The 23381-nt window shown below is 44.2% G+C and overlaps 1 protein-coding gene across 2 annotated transcripts in view; it reads left to right on the top strand.

The window, feature by feature from the left end:
• The window catches only part of LOC143219559 (uncharacterized), a 280642-nt gene that overhangs the window by 110996 nt on the left and 146265 nt on the right, over nucleotides 1–23381 (top strand). The window lies entirely within an intron of this gene.

Genomic DNA, 23381 nt, shown 5'->3' with positions numbered 1-23381 from the left:
TATTTTTTAAGTTTGTTGTAGGAAATAGTATATATATAATATATATATATATATAATATATATGATATATATGATATATCACATTTCAATATTTCATATGTATATACGGTTATATATACAAATACACTTGTCATACATTCGTTTTTCAAAATCAGATTATATCAATTTCTTAACGTTCTGTGTGGGGCGCTCAAGCTGCCACATTTTCTCGAGAAGCACACTTTACTGAGGCTGAAAACGCCGTGCATGCGCGAAAAAACGTATCCCGTCTGGAATCACTGGTACCACTGTGTGCAAGTCTGTATTTCTGTATCAGTCTGTACTGGTCTGTACCAAAGAGGATTAGATAGAGGTGACACTCCCATAAGAGCCCTATGTTAAAATGTGTCCCCCGTTTCGCAGCGCTCCCAACGTCTCAGAACCCAACTATTCGTCTATCCCCTTGCTCCGCACCCCGAAACAGTCCCCTCATATAATACCTCATTTTACGGTTCGCTCTACATTATACTCGAAGACTAAATTTTTTTCTGACTATACAATTTTAAAACATTAATTAATATACATACATGTTATATAGCTAGGAAGGAGTTATATAAAATACAATTGAAAAGTACAGTTACATATTTATTTTCAAAAGACATATACATATATTGACATATATACATACATACATATTTACAGCAACTTATACAAATTGACCCAACTAACATATTTATTTATGTGACTCTTTGGGTAAATTAACAAACTACGAACGTTCTGCTCCACTTTTTGCTTGCAAATGCAGCAATGTATAGGCATTTTTGTCTAATTTCGAAAACACAAAACCAAAAATACTTGGAAATATAGGAAACAATGAACCACTCACTGCCACTCACAGCGATTTGATTACAAATGGCGTACATATTTCAGTCATTTCAGTCGGCGTGTACAAGAAAAATATAAGAAGGGAAAAGAACTGAACAGAACTGAAACGTATAGTTCTGCACTGAGATATTAGATGACGCTGCAAAAGAGGGGGTGTGGAAATGATAAGGACACGGAGCAGGAATTAGAGAACGCCACGTTGACGGACACAACCGTTCCACACGGAGTCTCGGAACGAAGAGAGTGAGAGGGTTCGGCGGCGCCAACGGCTTCCGCCGATCCCCACTCTGCACACATATATGGGAGTGGGGGAAGCGAGTCCCCACTAGAGATGGGATGAACTGCTCATTCCGAATCACTCGTGATTCGATCACGTTCGTTCTAAATCACGGTGTTTTTTCACAGTGATTCGTGATTTTTCGTGATCGCTTCTGATTGGTGGAGAGCATAGGAACATAACTGTTCTTGGTCACTCTATATAGAAGTCTATACTCTCGGGACATGTTACATAATAAAAAATAAAAACAAAAATACATATAAGTTATATCGCATAAAGGCAAACATTGAATATGGAATAAATTAATAATTAGTAATAACTAATGCCTATGAATTATAAAAGAAAGTTCAGTTTAAAATTTTTTCAAACTTTAAACCTTGTGAAATAATTTGTAATGGCTGAAAGAAATGGAATCATTAGAAAATATATTTTGCAATCAATAGATGCTATACATGAAAGAGCTCTCAGGAAAGTGTATCTAGATTTAAGATAATTAAGGTAATATGTGAAAACAAAAATAGATATTTTTATAGCATTTTTACATCTTTTTAATTTTAGTTTACATGTATTAATATGCACATACATATGTAGCGTTAAAATGAAGGTAACAATATTTACCGTGTCTTATGAATAGTTCAGCATACCTGATTTGTTGTTTGTCTCCATGTTAATGAGATGGTGGAATGAACTGCCTTCAAATGTCTTTTTAAATTAGTACTGGTTGTCTTATAAGACAATTTTTTCTTGCAGATTTTGCAAATAGCATATCCGCTATTGTTTATTTGTGTGAAGAAATGCCACAAATCACATCCTCTGGTTTGCACAGACATCGTACTGCAGATACTGTCTCTCAGAGCTCGAGAATGAATGAAATGAATCTGTGCACGAGGAAAGGATCTCTAATCTATAACAGCGATCGCGCTCGCGCTCGCGAGTGGGCATCTTACCCCTTGTTTATTTTATCTCAAGTGGCGTTGACTCGCTTCGTTAGAAAAGATATAGCAGTATTTTATAAGAAACTAATTCATTTTGGAACTATGTTCGTTACAGTATTCTATATCCTTATATTTTTAATTTAAAATAAGAGCATACAAATATATGTACTATAAATTTAATTTATTAGACTTAGATTTTATATATTACGCGAGAGTATATAGATATATAAAAATATTATAAAGAGAAGTATGTATCGCGTTTATTGTAAGCGTTTTGATTTATTGAAAAAAAGCTATTCGTGATAACATTTATTCATTCATTGTAAGGTAGCTCGTTATAGGATACCTTACTATGTACTATACATACACATATCCATTTTCAGTTATATATACTTTTTAAAAATGAATTGTATATAAATATAGAATATTTTAATAATATTATATTTTATAAATATATTATATTTTTATATATGCTGATAATTATAAAAATGTCAATCTATACTTTATACAAGTTGTATTTTTTATTTATTTTGTTACATATGTTACATATTTACAAATGATATCTTTTATATATTCTAAATATCTATTTATAGCACTACATAGTAATAATTAATATAATTATAGTGTAACTGAAACTAAAAATTGGGGATATAATAAAGAAACATACAACCATGAATTTACAGGTTCTTGTATTAATATTTATTCTCATCTCTATGTTATGTGACATATATTATGTATATAACGTACAATTATAGCAAATCGATCTTTTACAATATCTTTTTCCTCGCAAATAGTATGTAATGTACGTTTTTACATCATATTGAATATGTTTGAACTCGTTTCGCATCCAATAATTTTGAATAACAAAATTCTGTGAACATATATTAGTGATCTCCATATGTGTCCTATAAGGTGGTAAATTAGTAAATGATGTATACATATATATAAACCATTAGCATACAAAATCTAAATCTTCCAGCTTCTAATTAAAACATTTTTCAAGTGTTCGGTTACTATTCTTAAAGAATCTCAGCTATTATATACAAAAAGTGATAGCAATTAATTGTATACAGGGTGTTTACCTGTGTGTTTAGAGCGTTTATTCCAGTATATTAGGTACGGTGTTATGAACAATTATAGTGCAGGATAAGGATTTGTGGATATGTTTGAGAAGAATTTAAAAGTGAAAGGGCATTGACCCCTTCTACTCGATAATTCCATAGGGCGGATATTAGAAATGCCCTTGTGGATTTTAACGAGTAGGTAGGTTCAATGACGTCCACCGATTTTTTAAACATTTTCACCTCGCTGGGGCCCTAAATAAGAACCAAGGTATGCATGCGTTTGTCACTTGATACGAGACTGTCGCTCGCCTGTCTGACGTACGCAACGTATACTTTTGTTAGAAGTGTTGCAGCATTTTAGGCGGATTTTTAATTGTTAATAACTAAATAACGAAGCCGAAATCGCAATTTTTTTATTCTTCATTTTCGTCTTATATTATCGTCGAGAATCACCCCTTAAATTTTCTCCCACCTGTAGGTAAACACCCTGTATAATAATATATATTTCTCAATCTATATACATACAGGATAACTTTGGATACAGTTCAATTTTATTAATCACTTAATCTTAAATTACATCATGCATATCAAATAATAAACCAATTTTTTGAATCTGTATAAGAATCAAATTGTCGTTTAAGTTACATATATACACTGTGACGTTGCAACCTTTGCGACGTCCCTTCTCCGTTAATTCCGCGCATATTTGAGAGCGATAAAGGACCGGACCGCCCTCTAACGGGACACATTACCGATGCAGGATTCGAGAGCGCTCCTCTAAGAGATTCCGATATTATCGAGGACCTCCTAATGACATCTGTCGCGCGTGCCGAGAACGGCAAGTTTCAGGGCCGTATATGGAACGTGCAGAAGGAACCACCGACCTTCCGAATTGTCACGGGGAAATAACAGACGCCCCGCAGCCAGGAAGCGCCCGACGGAAAAGCAAATGGCCGATTTCGAGAAATTAGAGCTTGGTGCGAGGACACTAGGCAAACAAACCGGAGGCGCCGCCAGGACAGTAGCTCTCTTAAACATCTCGTCCAAGGTGACGGACTGGAAGACCTGACGCCGTCTCGCCCCGTCAAGGGAGAGCTACCCCGGGGTCGGTGCCCTCGTAGCCAAGAAGAGGAAGCCCCTCCGCCGGTCAAGAGAGCGATAGGCTCCTTGACCAATTTCGTGACTGTCCGGGGCCCTAGGACGCGAAGAGGGTACGCTCCTGTGCCATAGAGTTCACGCCGTGGAAACACGCCATAGGCAATTCGGAAAAGCGGTCGAGTGGGGGGGAACCGAGTTCGATCCGCTAGATTGCCGAAAATCGATGGATCGCTGTCGCGCTGGCTCTCGTTATCGCAGGACGTGCGCTCTGCACTCGCGTTGCGAACTAATTGTAATTTAGCGTCGGGAATCGCCGTTGGAGGTTCTCGTGGCGTCTAGGATGAAGTCCACCTACGTTCCGGCCGTGCCTCACGCTCTATCAAGAGCAGTTCCGAAAAAGGGCATCGAAAACGAGAAACGGTAAACCGCACTTGTGATCCATTCGGTATTTCGTTGCGCGACGGCTCGACCTTCGTCGCGAGAGGACGAATGCTTCCCATTCTGTCCTCGATAATTCGCTCGCATTCGTTTCGGGAATGCTTTGAGATTTCGAGATTATTTTGAGAGTTTTCGTCTTTAAATTACGTGCGAAAGAGTGTCCTAAGAGGAGTCGCGTTTCGTGAGAGTGATCTTTTCGGTATCTTCGCGTTTCTCGAATCCTGTGTCTCTCGCCGAACCTCGTAGGGTTTTCGTCGGCGTTCGATCGCGTAATCGTTAGCGTACGCGTCGGGGCGAATCCCGGGCGGAAGTCCTCGCGGCAGTCTCGCAGTTCGCCGATCATCTGCGCCTCGCGTTTCCGAAGTTCGTTGCGAACGAAACAACGGTAATTGTCAGCGGTATCGTGCGAGCAAAATCGGTAAGATAACCGCGCGGCGAACAACCACCTTCTCGCTATCTTGTACGAAGAGCGCGGGCTCTCGGGTCGCGGTCACGTGGCCGCAGATTTTGTAATTTACCGACTGCTACAATAAATAGCTCGAGACCATATCGTAGTCGAATTATTCGATTCCCTGTGAGATCCGTCCTGCCGAGAGGGCTGTCCTAGTCATCCCGTGTTCGAACCATCTGGCCTAGTCGCGACGTCGTTTTCGATCCGCGTATCTCGAAGATTCGACTCTCGATCTCGGCGTCTCCGAGCTCGAGCCTTGTTCCGCGTTTCGTGTGGCATCCTTCCGGTGCCTGGCGCCCGAACCTTTCGTTTTTCGTGAGGAAATCGTCGAATCCTCGAGTCTCGTTTGTCTCGGGCGGACCGCGTGTATTCGGCTTGCACGCGGCCTGGTCTCAGCGCCTGCAAGGCCCGAAGTTAACCGGCTTCCGCGAGTCAAACCGCTCGTCGGAAAAAGGTTAACGTGACAACACATACCCAGACAACACAGTCTGCCCGAGCCCACCGCCGGACCCAACTAGCCGAGCCCCAGCCCGACACGTTACGGGCTAACGCAATGCTTGGCTCAGCGTTGAGACCAAATCAGGACGATTTAGCCTGGCCCCTGTGCACCAACGGGCGCGATTTTCACCTGCCGGGGGCTCGAGCCCAGAGCCTGACGGCCGGGCTGGGATTCAGCCTGTTTTTGAGAGGGCAGCACGGTATCACACTGATGTGGCCAATCAGTGCTTCGATTGGGCCCCAACTTTTCTCGCGCATGCGCGACACAGGGCGGGTCGCATCAATATGGCAGTACTTTGCAAATGCGTAGCAGTCTCCCTTGTTACCGACAAAAGTATCATAAGTTAATAAATAAGACCTTTGAGGGCGATTGCTGCCTAGATTGACCTTTATCTGGCGTTTTTGATTACTGAAAAAACCCGTGTTTGTATTATCACGCAATGAGAACGCGAATCCCGCACACTTGCAATCTTGCAAATCGGCTGAATCCTAGCCCGGCCGGCAGGCCCTGGGCTCGGAGCCCTCGGCAGGTGAAAATCGCGCCCTTTTGTGCACAGGTGCCAGGCTGGAACCGATATATATATATATATATATATATATTCATACATTATTAAGTAACGTATTCGGTATTTAAATAAGAAATTGTCTATACCTTTCTACTAACTACATAAATAACACAATATTTTAACTCAAAGATGAAGAATTACTATGACTTGAGATAAAAAAGTTAGGATCACAGTCGTGATCGTGAAATAATCACGATCTACGAATTATCATTATTCATACATCATTATATTGTCTGGTATTGGTATTTAAATAAGAAATTGTCTATACCTTTCTACGAATTACATAAATAATACCATTTTTTAACACAAAGATGACGAAGTACTATGACTCGGGATAAAAAAGTTAGAATCACAGTCGTGATCGTGAAACAATCACGAGCGTGATCGTGATTCTGCGATCACTGTGATAAATCGCCGTGAGTGATTTTGAACGCCATCTCTAGTCCCCACAGGGGACAGCAGTGTCACCTCTATCTAATCCTCTTTGGTCTGTACGTTTTACATCCACTGATATATATACTATGGACAGAGAGTATATGAGAGTGCTCACGCCCGGGTTTTGGCCGTGCCGCTTTTGTCTCCACATCATGTTTAGCCTGGATCAGCTCCTACATCATCTTTAGCATGGAACAGAACCTACATCATCTTTAGCAAGAAACAGAACCCACTTTACTGTTAGCACATCTGACGACATCTGTGTCGTACGAATATTTCTCTTACGCCCTCTAGGATATATTCTGACTGGAGTGAGAAACAGGAGGCACCCAGGAGGCCACCAGAGGCCACCGACGGCATTTCGTCGGTGCAGAAGACACTGTATCGTGTTAGCAACGCGCCCGCGCGCTACACTCACCAGCGTACCTTTACTATATCCGTGTGCGCTGCTTGTGCACTTGCGCCAGCCACAATCTATTTTTAGCACTTGCCATGTTGCCACGTTGTATTGCTTTACACTTTACACGGAAACGAAACTGAAAGGCTGTCGAGCCGTCGCGTCGTCGAGCGTATGAATCGCAATCTGGAGCTAGCCTTCGAGTCCCCGCGTACAGCGGGGATTTTTTTTTTGTTTTTATTATTCATTTCTTTTTTAATTACATTTTTTAACTTTCCAAAAAATTAAAAATGTAAAAACTATGTTCAAAATATGTATTCATTTTAAATAGAAACGTTTTGTTACTGTCATAATTGCATTAATAAAAATTGGTATATGAGAACAGATTGATGGTATTTATTTGGAGAATACGAAAATGCAGGAAGTATTTTTTAGTTTATGAAACAATTTGTAGATTTATTAGTTGTCAAACAAATAATAAAATAAATTGTATAATATATATAAATTGATTTTATACTAGCATACACAAGTTTATTTATTAAAAAATACAGTCATAACTATAATTATAATATAATAGAATTTCATAAAATGTATATTGAGGTTATTGCAAACTCATCTTTTTTCGCAATGATGCTCTAATTTCATTGCTTCTCTCGAATGTCCATTTCCTTCCGAGACAGTGGCGTTTTTAGGTGTAAATAAAAAATGTTGATATAATTATATCAATTTTAAAAAATGTATCATAATTAAACTACAATTATTCTAATAACGTGGAATGTAGTACATATTAAGTTTTAGTTACCCGGATTTTCTTCTTCGACGTTAAGCACTCTTTACTGCTTCTCGTAATTTACGTATATGCAACATTAGGGTGGACCTTATGTTTCGACCATGAAATTTTTTTGGTCCCGTAATCCAGAATTGTGACAAATGTTGAGAAAATGGTCTGGAAAAATTTTGGGGCCGTTTGGATCATGGGAAAATGAGTTTTTAATGGAAAATGAGAATTTTTTAAATCATGACATAAATAGACGTTATGATATATCGTTGAATTTGTCTTTTTTCTCTTTAAGAATCCATATATAGCATAAACAGTTGTTGATCGAAAAAACATCCGTGACCTTGAAAACTTTAAATAATGACTTTGAAAAAATTTTTTTTCTTTGATACTATATCCACCTCCTTATATATATACTAAAACTTTTGTTTGAAGAGTTTTTTCATATATGTATACATAACTGACAGAGATATTATATATAAATAAATTCATTAATACGCTCCAATCTACAAAAGAACAAGAAAGCGAGCTAATAAAAACGTGGTAAAAATAGTTCTAATATCGGAAAAAGAAGTTATTATGAATAATAAGTAGTCTGACTGAAACATGGACTGAAGGTGATCAATGATACCGCTGAACGGGGCGTTAAACTAATGGAGGATCATAATAAAATTTTATCTAGAAACAAAGAGGAGAAATAATATATGTATACTATACAAACTGTGGTGGAATGTCGAAAGCAGTATCCTGACGCCACAAAGCAGAATTTGTCAAAGGATTTGTAAATATTTTTTAATATAGCGAGAAACACCTGATCAATCCCTACATGATTAATTGCATTTTTAAGAGGCATTGAAGACTGCTTGTTAACTGGGAGTTATTAAATTTTTCATTCTCCTCAGAGTCAGTAAGTTCTTTATTTTTTTCGAAGTCATTAAGTTTTCCATTTTTCTTGGAGTTATTAAATTTTTCATTTTCCTCAGTGCCGTCAAGTTTTTTCATAGAGTCATTGAAGTTTCCATTTTTCTTGGAGTTATTAAATTTTTCATTTTCCTCAGCGTCATTAAGTTCTTTATTTTTCTTGGAGTCATTAAGTTTTTCATTTTTCTTGGAGTCATTGAAAAGTCCCTCTTTGTCGTTTACGCGCTGTCGTAAAAAAAGTTCTGGTATGTTGCTAGTCTAAAAATATGATCAATGCTATTTTTCAGTTTCTCTAATAAATCTGCATTTGTCGAATTTTTGCGTGTTTTTCAGTTTGTGTAATTAACATTTTGAACCAAAAAATCGGGAAAAAATCTCAATTATCAATTTCAATTAAATGCAATTATATGATTAAATTAATGCAAGTAAATGGGAAAAATTGACCGAAAATTTAATGGCGCAACGGCTGTTTAAATAATTCGGAGGACTACCTCGTCCGACTAGACCCTTCATTCCAAATTGTAATATTCCAATATTTCAGTATCATTTTTAATATTTTTCAAGTACTATTTAAAACTATTAATGAGTTTTAACAACAAAATATTTTAAATGGAAAACTAAATTTTGACAAATAAGATACGATTATAGCAAGCTTGCTATAAATGTCGAAAACTCGAGTCTGGCCAGAGACATTATTTTCAGGAAACACTATTCTATGATGACAAACGGAGAAAAGGGAAGTGAAGCTCGAGGGTTTCGGTCGCCGTGGAGTGGAGTGAAACATTGTAACATGATACGGGTCGGGTCGGGTATATCGGTGCAAAATAACAGAATATTTTTTAAGAATTATTATTTTATATTAAAACGTTTGTAGCTCATTGCAACGTCGACCGATTTTGACGAAATTTTCAGAATATGTTTAATTGACACAGATTTACAAAATGTATTTTTTAAATTTTAAAATTTTAAAATTTTTGAATTTTATTTATTTATTTCAGCCTCGTGGCCCAGAAATTGGACTTGGATTATCTGCCAGGTGTTTTAGTTTCCCCAAGTGTCTCTCATTTTTTCTACAATTCCGATCAGTTGCTATTTTTGAAAAAATTATTGTCACATCCTGTACTAAACTAATTGTTCTAGCTTTCCAAAAAGTTCAAATCGTATAGTACAATATTAAAAAAGTTATCATTTTTAGAGCGTCCGAAAATTTTTGCGAGTCACAGTATGTACCCAGCTAACCAGGCGTGCCTTGGGCAAACCGTGCCTAGGGCACAGATCGGCAAATCATTGTCCAATCTACGCTCGGAGGTGCTCAAGTCCCGATTGGCTTAATTTTGGACGACCTCCTGTGCACGCATATGCCGAGCTAGCGTCGTCCGTAGGACCAGGGTTTGGACATGGGCATGAGGTCGGCATCAGGTCGGCACGAATCGGCCAAATGTGCCTTTGTGGCAGCACTGTCGCACCGATGTAGCGCATGCCGAATATCGTTTTACAGGGCAGCACCGTCAGCGAGCGTAGCTCGCACTAATGTGGCAGATGGCGGCGAAGTAAATCTCTATCGTACCAAATATACAGCACTTGTTCCTTTTATTCACATTCATTCTCGACAATTCGAAATATGTATACCCATACCAGAGAGTATAATACAAATTTTATTTATTTCTCACATTTTTTATTTTTCCTAGACTGCGGATCTTTATGCGAAATAAAAATTGTCTGCATCGATTGCAAGAGACACAATCTAAAATTTGCATTGCCGTACAATTTTCTTTACAGTTCAATTTCAACTAATTTACATTTAAATTCACATTGAATACACTTATATTTTAATGTTAAAATATTAAGAATTTTCAAATTTAGATTACTAGATATCGCAGGAAGTTGGTGGGTGAAGGGATTCTAAACGAACACAAAGCAGGTAATAATTAATAAATATTATATTTTTTAATTTATTTTCATTTTAGTTTTCTTTATTATTACTCGACTTAGATTTTTACATATCAGGGATTCGCTGTACATTAGGGTGGACCTTAGTTACTCTTGGTGAAAAAATTTTTTCGGAATTTTAATGGTGCGACCCCGTCAATTTGTGCCATTTAGTGAAAAAATAAACCCTGTAAAAAATCAACTCGATCGGGCAATGAGAAGACGTGCCACAACGACTTTGTTTATGTAAAAAAATTAAATTTCACTAAAAATAGGAAAAACAGTTTTTAGCACATTATTTCATTATTAGATGTCATTTTAGACCAATATCTTTAATTGTAATAAAAAAAAGTTATTTATTAACAATTAAATTAATTTGTTTAAACGAAGATTGCAATATTTTTTTGCAATATATTTTGTTATTAATAAATACATACGTTTATAAATATTGGTGGTATTTATTATGTCACGGCGTTTATTTCCCGGCGAACCGAGAGATAACCGCCTTCGAGAAATTATGGCCTTGCGACCGGGCCACGCTCGGTCGCGCGACACGTGGTCCTCTCGAGACAAAAGATCTTCGCAGATTCGAACGGAACGACAAATTTGGACACGAAGTGAACGGGCGCCAGGTACTATACCGTACCACGCGAAACTCTCGAACGATTCGTTCGGTTCTCAAAGCGACGTCGAATCTGCGAACATCGTTTAGGCCGGTGACGGCCGCGAACAGGTCCAGGGAACCACGTGAGGAAAGGAACGGGGCATTCCCCGCGACGAGAACGTTTCTCACGGTAAATGAAGCTACTCGGTAGATCTCGGGCAAAATATAGTCGTTTATTAAAACGAGATGATCATACAATCCGCCGGCCGTTGCCGGCGGTAGTCAATAGCTTTGCCGGCGCGAACACGAAAGTGACGGCGGCTGTTCGGCCGATCGCGCGGAATAACTTCTATCGCGTCGAGCTCGGTCGTCACAGGACTTCGCGTGAATTTACAAGCCACGGGGGCACGAATTCGACCGAGCTCCGGTGACGTACGCGTTCCTAATTCGAGACTGGGCGAAACGTGCGAACGGTGAACGACACGAAACGAATAGGGCGCATTGTCCTCCCGAGGAACGATCCGAGGGTAACCCGAAGAATTACCGGGCGAATATCGTGGGTCCCGAATAGCTCGTGCACGAGGATTCGGCGACACACGATCCGCGGCCTCGCGAGCCTCTCAGGAGAGCGACTCCTGGTCAACGGTAAACGCGGGGAAACACGCGGTACACCGCGGTACGAACTTTCGCGAACTCAAATAACGTCCCCGAACCAACACGAACTGGTCACAAAATATATCGAAATAAAGCCTGACCGGCACTTACCAATATCGCTGTAGTGGCGGCAGTCGCAAAATTACTTTTCTATGATCGCGATCTAAATGTTCGCACGTCTTCACTAATCGTAGTCTTTCGACCCAGTGGCCCAGTTCGAGATGGTTCGGAACGCGGAAGCGAGTTTTCCCCCCACTCTCGTCTTCGGCGACGCTCGGGCCAATCACGTTGTTTCTGGGCGCAGGGACGACTCGATGACATGTCGGCCCGGGCCTTCGGTATTTTCTATTTTCCGAAGTCCGGCCGATATAAGGCTGTAAGTCGGCATCCATGGATCCGAGCCGTTCCGGTGTAGCTCTCATGGCATTTTCCGGATGAGACGTCGACGAGGGTGGACTGCTGATCGTCCTTATGTTTAACAGCCTCGTCGCCTTCTCCGGGTTGACAGATCCGGGCTCGGTCCAATCCTCGCCGTCTTCCTCGCCAGCGGCGCCCTGTGATTGGTGTTCCGAGCGTCTCCGCTTGTGGCCTTCCGCCAATCGGCGGCCGGAGACAGGTATCGGGCTCCTCGCCGATTTCGGTGGTTTCTGAAAACTCTTGTCGCGCCCGGCGGCGCGACATTCAAATGCGATAATTCTATTCTTTTGGGCGTTCGGATGTCCCAGGGAGAGCGCTCGTTATAACCGTTTCGTTATTATGCCGCTTTCCAGTGACCCGGTCTTTCGCTTAAGGTTCGGAGTGACGTAGGCGGAATCTGCCACGTCACAACTCCTCCCCCCCCGAAAGAGACCGGGGCACCGGTGGCAGTTACCAGCCAGGCTTGTTCGCGAGTTCGGGGACGAACGCTCTTCCTCGGATCTTCCTTTACATAGGGACGGACACTGCAGAGACATACACGATTTTTCCCATCCCCAATCCAGACGAATATATTCCTTCGATCGTTGCCTTTACCGTGATGGGGCGGAGCCTGCTGACACGACCGGTACCTAAGGGAGAAAACCGGATTCGCTAAAGTTGGGTTCCGCTGAACCCTGAGGAACGTAGGGATCAGGGTTAAAATAACGAAACTACCATTGAGGGCGACAATCATTTATTCGCGCCCCTCGAGCGCTTCTAATACTGGTGTCCCTCCCACCCTCCGAAACTTCAGTCTTGTTACTAAAATAAACGATATTGCTATCGAAGGGGGGAGGGACCGGTAAACAAAATAATATTTATTTCCAGTCTTTATCTCTGAAAAAGAAGAAGAGAAAAAAAAATGTTCTTCGGCCTCGCCGCGATCAGGGCTGCTGGCGGTGTTTGGTCGGTAACACTGTGCGGGCTCGGTATTTTTAGTATCGCCCGTACCGAGTGCCGCTGCACTCGGGACAGGTTTCCACAGTATAAAACGGGCGACCGCATCTATAGCAATATGGCCATTTCTGCGGTGCGAGACACTCTGAGTGGCAGTGTCCTACGACTCGGCACCGCCAGCAACCCTCCTCGACCTCAGAGCCACGTCGACTCGCCTTCCCGCGTCTCTTAGCGGTTCCCCTTTGCTGTGGCCGTGCGATAGCCACTCCTCTCTGTCTCGGGGCCGGTATGTTGTACGTTGCCCCTTTTCTTGGTGGGGCTTGGACGGACACCGTGGTGCCGTTCATTGTTTGGGCCTGTATGTTCATCTCCGCCCTTTGTATTGGCTGGTTGCACACGTCGTTTGACAGGGCTCTCCTAATTCCCCTTTCCAACGCCTCCGTCGTTCTGCGGTGTTCTTCGCGGATTCGCTGCATCCGCCCTTCGACTGTCTCAGGATGTTGTTGCGGTGGTTGCCTTGGTACATTTGGAGGTATTGTGGTCACCGGTTTCGTGGTCGGGCCTGATTCCTCGGCTTCCGGTACTGGTGGCCCCACTTTCGGGCCCGGTTTCGTAGTCATTTCCTGGCTCCTTTCGGACGGTAGCTTACTGCCTCGCCCCACCGTGTACCATCCTTCGTTGCCCTTGAGGAGCAACTCCTTTAACAGGTGCTTCGGTATCTTCATTGGTCTTGATGGTATCTTTGCCGGTTTATCCGGCCTTGGATCCTCTTCCGTGTCCGGTGTAAGCTCTTCTTTCTTTTCCGCCTCGGCGGTGGGGTCAGCCTTCTGCTCCGTTTGCCGTACTCCTTCCGGCGTTTGTCCCTCCGGTTCCGGATCCTCCGGTATCTGTCTCAGCTGGAGCGTGGCCGTTTCTACGAATGTCGTGGGCGGGAATTGTGGTCTCCATATCTCCTCCCAAGGTAGGCTCGTTTCCAGTCCGTCCCCGATCTCTTCCGCTGCTACTTCTGGGGGTCCGTGCGGCCGGCAAGTTATCGACGCCGTTGCCGCTCGGACTCCCCTCGGTAGTGGGTGGAGTTTTCTTAATCGCTCAGCGATTGACTCCACTGTCGTCTGTCTCGCGGCCATTTTTTTTTTTCGACGGTAATCTGTTGGGGAGAGAAAGGCTCTGGTGTTAGTCCTTGTCAGTCGGCGTATGAGTGGGGAAGTATGGTTTGAGGTCCGATATGTGCGCTTTGCCGAGGTTCTTTCCCTCCTCGGTGGCCAAGTTATAAACTCCCGGTGACAGTTTTTTCGTTATTGTTACCGGACCAGTAAATTTCGGTGATAGTTTCGCCGCGAAATGGTTAGCGGCTGACGAGAGCACTCTCTGTCGCTTCATAACCCTGTCCCCTACGTTAAATTCTCGGTTTCTCCGACGCAAATTATAATGATGCGATTGTTTCCGATATGCGTCCTCGAGGTTTTCTAACATCCAATGCCGTAGCGTCGGTAATTGCGATACTCGTTTCTTCCAGGTCTCATTGGATGTCACCTCGAGGTCGATCGGAGGCTCGACGTTAGCCCTCGCACATTTTGCCGGTCGCGGCTCTCGCCCGAAATTGAGAAACGCTGGGGAGGCTTGTAGAACGGAATGGTGCGCGGTATTATACGCAAAACGAAACTGAGGTAAATTCAAGTCCCAATCGCGGTGGTCCCTCTCTATATAAGCGACGATCATCGTCTTCAGGATCCGATTCACTCGCTCTACTGGGTTCGCTTGCGGGTGGTACGGGGGGGTGGTACTTAATCGAATGCCGTATTCGTCGGCAAGCTCCCTCAGAGTCTTGTTCGCGAACTCGGTACCATTGTCCGTCAACAAGACATCCGGGGTCCCCCATCGCGAAAAAATTAACCCTTCTAGGGCGTCCGCTATTTTCGGACCGGTTGCACGTCGAAGCGGGGTGCACTCTATCCACTTTGTGAACAGATCCTGCATAACGAGAAGGTACGAGTTGCCGGACCTGCTCGGAGGGAACGGACCCATAATGTCGGCAGCTACTACTGTCCAGGGCATGTCGACTCTGCGCCGACCCATCAACCCCGGTGGGAGTGTTTGTTCCACCTTCGTGAGCTGACAGGTATTACAGCGTCTTACGTATTCTACTGCCGTTCTATACATGCCTGGCCAGTAGTAGCGGGTGGCGATACGATGATAGGTCTTTTCGACCCCTAAATGCCCTGCCTGTGGGTTGTCGTGCGCTTCCTGCAGGATCTCGGTTCTCCGTTCCTCTGGGATTACGAGTTTCCACTCGTTCCCGTCGGAACCCAGCGTTTCCGCGATCAACGGATCTGTTCTTCGACAAAACAGCTCCCCGCCTCGAATTGCCCAGTCCGGAAATTTCTCGGGATTTTTCTCGACTTCCGCAAACTTTCCCTCGTACCACTTTGGGCGAACCGCGGCCACGATATGAGTTTCCCTTTCGGTATCCCCCTCCCCCTCGTAAATACGCGAAAGTGCATCTGGCACTTTATTAAGGGCTCCCTGCCGATACACTACTTGGAAATCGTATTCCTGCAGCTGCAGGGCCCAACGCGCTAACCGACCCGTGGGGTTTTTCAGAGTTCTAAGCCACCGTAAACTGTTGTGGTCCGTAATTACCGTAAATGCGTACCCTTCTAAATATGGTCGAAATTTTTGTACCGCCCAGACAATCGCGAGACATTCGAGCTCTGTAGCGGAATATTTTCGCTCCGGTAATGTGAGTGATCTGCTCGCGAATGCTATTACGCGTTCGACCTCATTGACCTCTTGCGTTAATACCGCGCCTAAACCTACCGTGCTCGCATCCGTCTGCAGGGTAAATGGGGTTTCGAAATTTGGGCACGAGAGGGTAGGTGCCGAAGCGATCGCGTCCCGTAAGGATTCGAAGGCGCTTTGTTGGGCGTCCTTCCACTCCCATTCGCGATCTTTACGTAATAGACGGTTCAGTGGTTCGGCAAGTGTGGCGAATCCCGGAATGAATCTCCTGTACCAGGAGGCCATCCCGAGAAAACGCCGCACCTGCTTCACCGTTTTCGGCGGAGGGTACGATAAAACGGGTTGGATTTTCTCCGCGTCCACCTTTAATCCCTCTCGGCTCACCACGAAACCCAAATACCGGACTTCTTGACAGCAGAACTCGCACTTATCAGGATTTATCATTAGACCGGCTTCCCTGATTCTATTCAATACGCGTTTGAGCCATTCGAGATGTTCTTTGAACGTTTTGGTGACGATAATTATATCGTCTAGATACGAAAACGCGTGAGGCTCCATTTCTGGGCCTATTAACCGGTCCAATAATCGCTGAAAGGTTGCGGGTGCTCCTGTCAGACCATACGGCATGCGGCGGAAATGGAAAAGACCTTTTCCCGGTACCGTAAAAGCTGTTATTTCGCGGCTTCCTTCCTCTAACGGAATTTGGAAATACGCTTGACTGAGGTCGATGGTCGAGATATATTTCGCGGCCCGCAACTTGTCTAGGATTTGCGTCATGAGCGGTAACGGATACGCATCTTTCTTCGAGACCTCGTTAACTTTTCGGAAATCGAGACAAAAACGGTATTTACCGTTGGGTTTCTTAACCATCACGATCGGACTTGACCAACCACTTTGCGATGGCTCTATTATGCCGTCGGCCAGTAGCTTATCTACTTCCTTATATATGGCCTCCTGTACTTTCGGGGAGACGGCATAATATCGCTGTTTAATCGGGGGATGGTCGCCCACATCGATTCTGTGGCTAGTCAAGTTCGTCATTCCGGTCATATCGTTAAATTCCGGTAACGTGGTCTCGAGAAACTCTTTTAATTGCAGTTTTTCGGCTTCCTCAATCGTTTGCAGACCACAACATACGGTGTCGGGGTTAGTATTCTCGAAAGGGAATTTCTCATTTGGCCGTTTCGCAAAATACCACACTGAATTGTGGTATTCGGCTACTATGCCGAACTTCGCGATTGAATCGGTTCCTAATAGCAGGGGTGTCACCAGATTGTCTAGGACTCGCGCAAATATATCGCGTTTCTCTCTGCCTATTCTTAACGAAAAACGTGCCTCCTCGATTGCTCGATCTACTGCGCCGGTGGCGAGGAGGATATAGCAAGGTTTATCTGTTGTTCTAATTTCGATGATTCTATCCTCGACGTTCTCGAGGGTTTCTCGGCTCACAAAGGTCAGCGATGAGCCCGAGTCTATTAAAGCGCGGGTCGCGAAATTGCCGATGTACGCGTCGACGGTCAGTAGCGGCGGCCGGTATACATCCCCATTTACCATTACGCGGGCCGATATTAATTCGGGTGAAGTCTCTCCTGACCCCTTGATTGACTTCCCCCCTCGTTTCCCGACCGTTTACTGCACCTTCGGCAGCGATTTATCGTAACCCCCTCCGCTCCGCATCCGTAGCAGTGCAGCCGCAGTTCTTCGCGGCAGTCTCGGGACAGGTGGCCAGTCTTACGACAATTCCAACATTGATGCTGGTACCTCCCGGTAGCACGCGGTTTATCGCGTCGCGGCCATTGTTGCACCGCCACGGCTGCAGTTTCCTTTGGTGTACGAGCTGGGGTTTCGCGGGATGAGCTACGCGATCTGTTCCCGGGTCGGTATCTGTCGCGTCCCCCCGGCGTCGACGACAGTTGTTTACCTGCCCCCGACTCTCGAGGTTTGCGAAGCGCTGATCCGGTTCGAGATTCTCTACGGAAGGGTCGGGAGAGTCGACCGCCCGACTCGTCACTTTCTCCCCCGCTAGCGGAGGATACCGCGTTCGCGTACCCAAAAGTGACAGACTTACCCCTTCCGGGTGCTTTTACGCGTGAATGTCTACTGGGATCGAATGCTAACCCGGGGTGCACCATTTCCGATGGTTTGGGATTCCCCCGTTTTCTACGCTCTTCGACCCGGTCCGCCTCCACTAACCTATCTGACGCGTCATCGACCGTGCTTAACGACTCTCTTGCTATCGTTTGTCGTAACGATAATTTCGCGCCTTCATACAATATCCTTGCCATTCTCTCCTCTGACCACCGCGGCTCTAATTTATCGAACATTGTTGTCATGGCCATTATGTATTCGCGGACGGGCTCTGCTTCATCCTGGAACCGTTCTCTAATGTTACGCTCCAGGTTAAATTGATACTCGGGATCTCCGAAAAATTCTCGGAACGCGGCCGCGAACTCTCCCCAATTCCTGCAACGACTTCCCTTGCGTTTGTGCCAACGCTTTGCTGTGTCCCCGAGACAAACTGCTACGCAGTCGATTAATTCCATATCTTCGATGCCATGATATTGTTTGTGATATTCGAGGTCTTCCAGAAATTCTTCTGGGTCCTCTCCCTGAATACCGGAGAACTTTAATCTCCATCGCCTAATTATTTCGGCGATGGGCGTTCCTCTATAATTTAGTTCTCGGGGTCTTGCTCCGCTTGGCACTTCCGCGTTGGGGTCGCTATGGGGTTCGGTATTCGTTCTCGGCATATTTGATACCGGACTACGGTGTCGTTCGGGAGACCACGGTCTCCACCTTTGATCCTGCGGCACCCTCAAACTAACTTCGCGGGGCGGTGATCTGCCGCCGCCTTCATTTTCCTCTTGCGGGTTAATGCGCAGGGCCGCTATATGATCCAACGCGTCTCCGTAGTCCGATTCTCCGCCGTCGTTCACGTGTTCCAGTTTCGGTAAATTCAACCTACTTCTCATTTTGATTCGGGAATCTCGATACCAAATTCGAAACAGAGCTCCCGTACCCGCGGCCGTTTAAACCGAACAAAATATTCTCGATATATCACGCTTTAGGCAGAGAGAACGGTTACTCGTTTTCGTTTCGCTAATTTCCCGCGTTATTTGCTACGTTCGATTTTTTTCGTTACCGTCGCGAATTCCGAATTTACTTCTACCTATTGCCTCTTCCCAGCTCTTTCTCGATTTATTTTGCGCCAAAAGGGGAAAACAGCAACCCAATCTAAACCCTAAAGTGGACCCTTTTCACTAATTTCACACGCACCTGCCCGTCGACAGTATTACTGCGTGCTCACCAAGACGCTACCGGTAGCTTTCGCAAATTGTTCACTAAATTTTATAAAAGGGTCCCGCAAATTTAATTGTTGAATTTTCATAATTCAACCGCCAAGGGGTTTGTTGAACTACTTTGAGTTCAACCGCCAAGGGGATTATATTCGTCTAGGCTACGGACGATATACGGACAACAAACCAACTTCCTCCACCACATGTATAACACAAAAAAAAATTTTATATAAAAAAACAGTTTGCATGTGGGATTAATTTTTGGGAAACAGCATGAACATAATCAAAATATAACAACGAGGTGAAATTATGCGAGAATATCGCAGCCGCGGGTGGATTACGCTATATGCGGTACCTTCCCCGCGACCGAGAGTTTTCTCTCTATTATCAATTCCCAATCATTGCAATTAAACAACCGTGTGCCATTCCGAGAAAAAAAAGAAACAATTTGCATAAATTATGAATTAAGTTCAATGTTTAAATATTAGGAGTTGGTGATTATTGAGGAAAGTGGAATGGTATACAAGAGGAGAATAATATGAGAAAAATGTATCGGTGTTGTGGACCTTTACGGGCGGACTACCTCTAGGGGCGATCCTAGTCCCGTAACGGTATTACCCACAATAAACAAATATAAGTTGTCCCTCGTATTGGGGATTATTGGGGCGAAACTCAAGATTCCTGGGCGGGTCACACTCGGTGGCGTGTCCCTCTCCCGCGAAATCAAGTGTTACCCCTCCGCCAATAACGAGGTCCAAACACAATTAAATAAACACAGTAAATATGCACAGTATATAATAAAAATTTTTCCAATGAAATAATAACAAAAATCAGACTGCGAAGGAAGCGTGATCGGTATTGATTGAATAACGTAAATTTTCTATTAGTTTTTGATTTTGTTTAATCTTGTATAAACTTTAATTATTTTATCTGTACTATGGCCAACGTCGACTAATGCCAATTTGTCAACCTAGAGTTACACTACTAATATCAGCAACAAATTACCCGAAGGTCCGTTAATATTTATTAAATAATGGATTGAAATTGGAATCAATAATGTTATCCAGACGGAACAAAATGAAATTACCGAAATTATTACTATTATTATTAGTACACTGTGTGCAATTGCGTCGAGAGTACGCGCGATCACGTTTCCTTTTCTGACCCTGAATCCTGAAAATAAATTTTGTACACCCGGTATATTGTAACGGCGGAATGGCACACGAAATTCGAAAATATAATGAACAAAGACCCTCGTAGAAGACCTTGAACAGAGAACAGGCTGTTGTAAATACGACGTGACACCGTAATATCTTTTCAACAGCCTGTTGCTGTGTTTACGAGGTGCTGGTTCGTTGGTTCGAGCGAGACAAAGAAAGTACCGCTCAAGGACGGGTCGTGCTTCTCTACTACGCGACCGTTTCGCTCGCCCGATTCAAATTCACACGTTTCGCTTTCGAATTTAGAATTTTCCCGTGAGAGCCTCGAGCTTCCTCACGCGTCTCTTTTTTAAAAAGCCTATTTCAAATCGCTTTTTACGGCGAGATTTCCGCAATGTTCGGGCGCCAATTTGTCACGGCGTTTATTTCCCGGCGAACCGAGAGATAACCGCCTTCGAGAAATTATGGCCTTGCGACCGGGCCACGCTCGGTCGCGCGACACGTGGTCCTCTCGAGACAAAAGATCTTCGCAGATTCGAACGGAACGACAAATTTGGACACGAAGTGAACGGGCGCCAGGTACTATACCGTACCACGCGAAACTCTCGAACGATTCGTTCGGTTCTCAAAGCGACGTCGAATCTGCGAACATCGTTTAGGCCGGTGACGGCCGCGAACAGGTCCAGGGAACCACGTGAGGAAAGGAACGGGGCATTCCCCGCGACGAGAACGTTTCTCACGGTAAATGAAGCTACTCGGTAGATCTCGGGCAAAATATAGTCGTTTATTAAAACGAGATGATCATACAATCCGCCGGCCGTTGCCGGCGGTAGTCAATAGCTTTGCCGGCGCGAACACGAAAGTGACGGCGGCTGTTCGGCCGATCGCGCGGAATAACTTCTATCGCGTCGAGCTCGGTCGTCACAGGACTTCGCGTGAATTTACAAGCCACGGGGGCACGAATTCGACCGAGCTCCGGTGACGTACGCGTTCCTAATTCGAGACTGGGCGAAACGTGCGAACGGTGAACGACACGAAACGAATAGGGCGCATTGTCCTCCCGAGGAACGATCCGAGGGTAACCCGAAGAATTACCGGGCGAATATCGTGGGTCCCGAATAGCTCGTGCACGAGGATTCGGCGACACACGATCCGCGGCCTCGCGAGCCTCTCAGGAGAGCGACTCCTGGTCAACGGTAAACGCGGGGAAACACGCGGTACACCGCGGTACGAACTTTCGCGAACTCAAATAACGTCCCCGAACCAACACGAACTGGTCACAAAATATATCGAAATAAAGCCTGACCGGCACTTACCAATATCGCTGTAGTGGCGGCAGTCGCAAAATTACTTTTCTATGATCGCGATCTAAATGTTCGCACGTCTTCACTAATCGTAGTCTTTCGACCCAGTGGCCCAGTTCGAGATGGTTCGGAACGCGGAAGCGAGTTTTCCCCCCACTCTCGTCTTCGGCGACGCTCGGGCCAATCACGTTGTTTCTGGGCGCAGGGACGACTCGATGACATGTCGGCCCGGGCCTTCGGTATTTTCTATTTTCCGAAGTCCGGCCGATATAAGGCTGTAAGTCGGCATCCATGGATCCGAGCCGTTCCGGTGTAGCTCTCATGGCATTTTCCGGATGAGACGTCGACGAGGGTGGACTGCTGATCGTCCTTATGTTTAACAGCCTCGTCGCCTTCTCCGGGTTGACAGATCCGGGCTCGGTCCAATCCTCGCCGTCTTCCTCGCCAGCGGCGCCCTGTGATTGGTGTTCCGAGCGTCTCCGCTTGTGGCCTTCCGCCAATCGGCGGCCGGAGACAGGTATCGGGCTCCTCGCCGATTTCGGTGGTTTCTGAAAACTCTTGTCGCGCCCGGCGGCGCGACATTCAAATGCGATAATTCTATTCTTTTGGGCGTTCGGATGTCCCAGGGAGAGCGCTCGTTATAACCGTTTCGTTATTATGCCGCTTTCCAGTGACCCGGTCTTTCGCTTAAGGTTCGGAGTGACGTAGGCGGAATCTGCCACGTCACAATTATAAATGTTGACTTAATGTTTTTTTATCGACTGTAGGGTAACGCTGTTTATACTCTGATACAATTTGTAAAATGTCCTGTCTCTCGTTTTCATCTTTGGTAATACAATCGGAATACTCTTTCATTAATTTTACTGCTCGTTCAGCTACATCATTAACGATTTGTAAATTCCCTACAATTCTTGTCGCCGCTTTATAATTATTATCCGCTTCCCACAATGCTGGGTCCTTAGACATAAAATCTATATTTATATCAAATCTAGAAAAGAATTTCAATGTTTGTGTAGAAACAAAATTGTCCATAGTAATATCTATATATAGTTTAATATCTTTTCTAGGAATGACCAATTTTTTACAATTTTGTTCTTCTTCTTTGTTGAGTGCTTCAACCATCTTTTTTTTAATTTCTACAGAAATGTGTGGATCAAAAAATGACAATCCCACATTTTCTGGTGACAAGTACCATAAGTGATTGCTCAGTTTTTGCAACGTAGCATTACTTATGGTTTCGTCAATCTCTTTATATTTCCATAGATCACTTAATAGTTCTAAATCTAACCGGGGTGCTATCGCAGGTACAGTGGTACGTACCCAAGCGAGTATGTATATATTAATTAAAAAAATACAAATACTTTGTATCCATAACTTTTTCTCACTACTTAAATGAAATTCATTCCTAAAAATATAAATTTTTATGCAATATATAGCCTTAGCCATCCACCTCGCATGGTGGAATGCGCCAGGCATCCTAAATCTAACACCTTTAGGTGGAGTTCCGCCTAGAAAAATTATCATAAGTTCTATCAGTTCCTTGTAAAACATCCCTCGGTTGAATTTGTTGCAAATTGTGTATTGCCGCTTCAATCTTTTTATCAATCTCTATTACATTTT

Source organism: Lasioglossum baleicum, unplaced genomic scaffold (genome assembly GCF_051020765.1).
Source record: "Lasioglossum baleicum unplaced genomic scaffold, iyLasBale1 scaffold0055, whole genome shotgun sequence".
Lineage (NCBI taxonomy): Eukaryota > Metazoa > Arthropoda > Insecta > Hymenoptera > Halictidae > Lasioglossum > Lasioglossum baleicum.
Note: the sequence above shows the minus strand (reverse complement) of the source record. Positions and strands in the feature narration are given on the sequence as shown.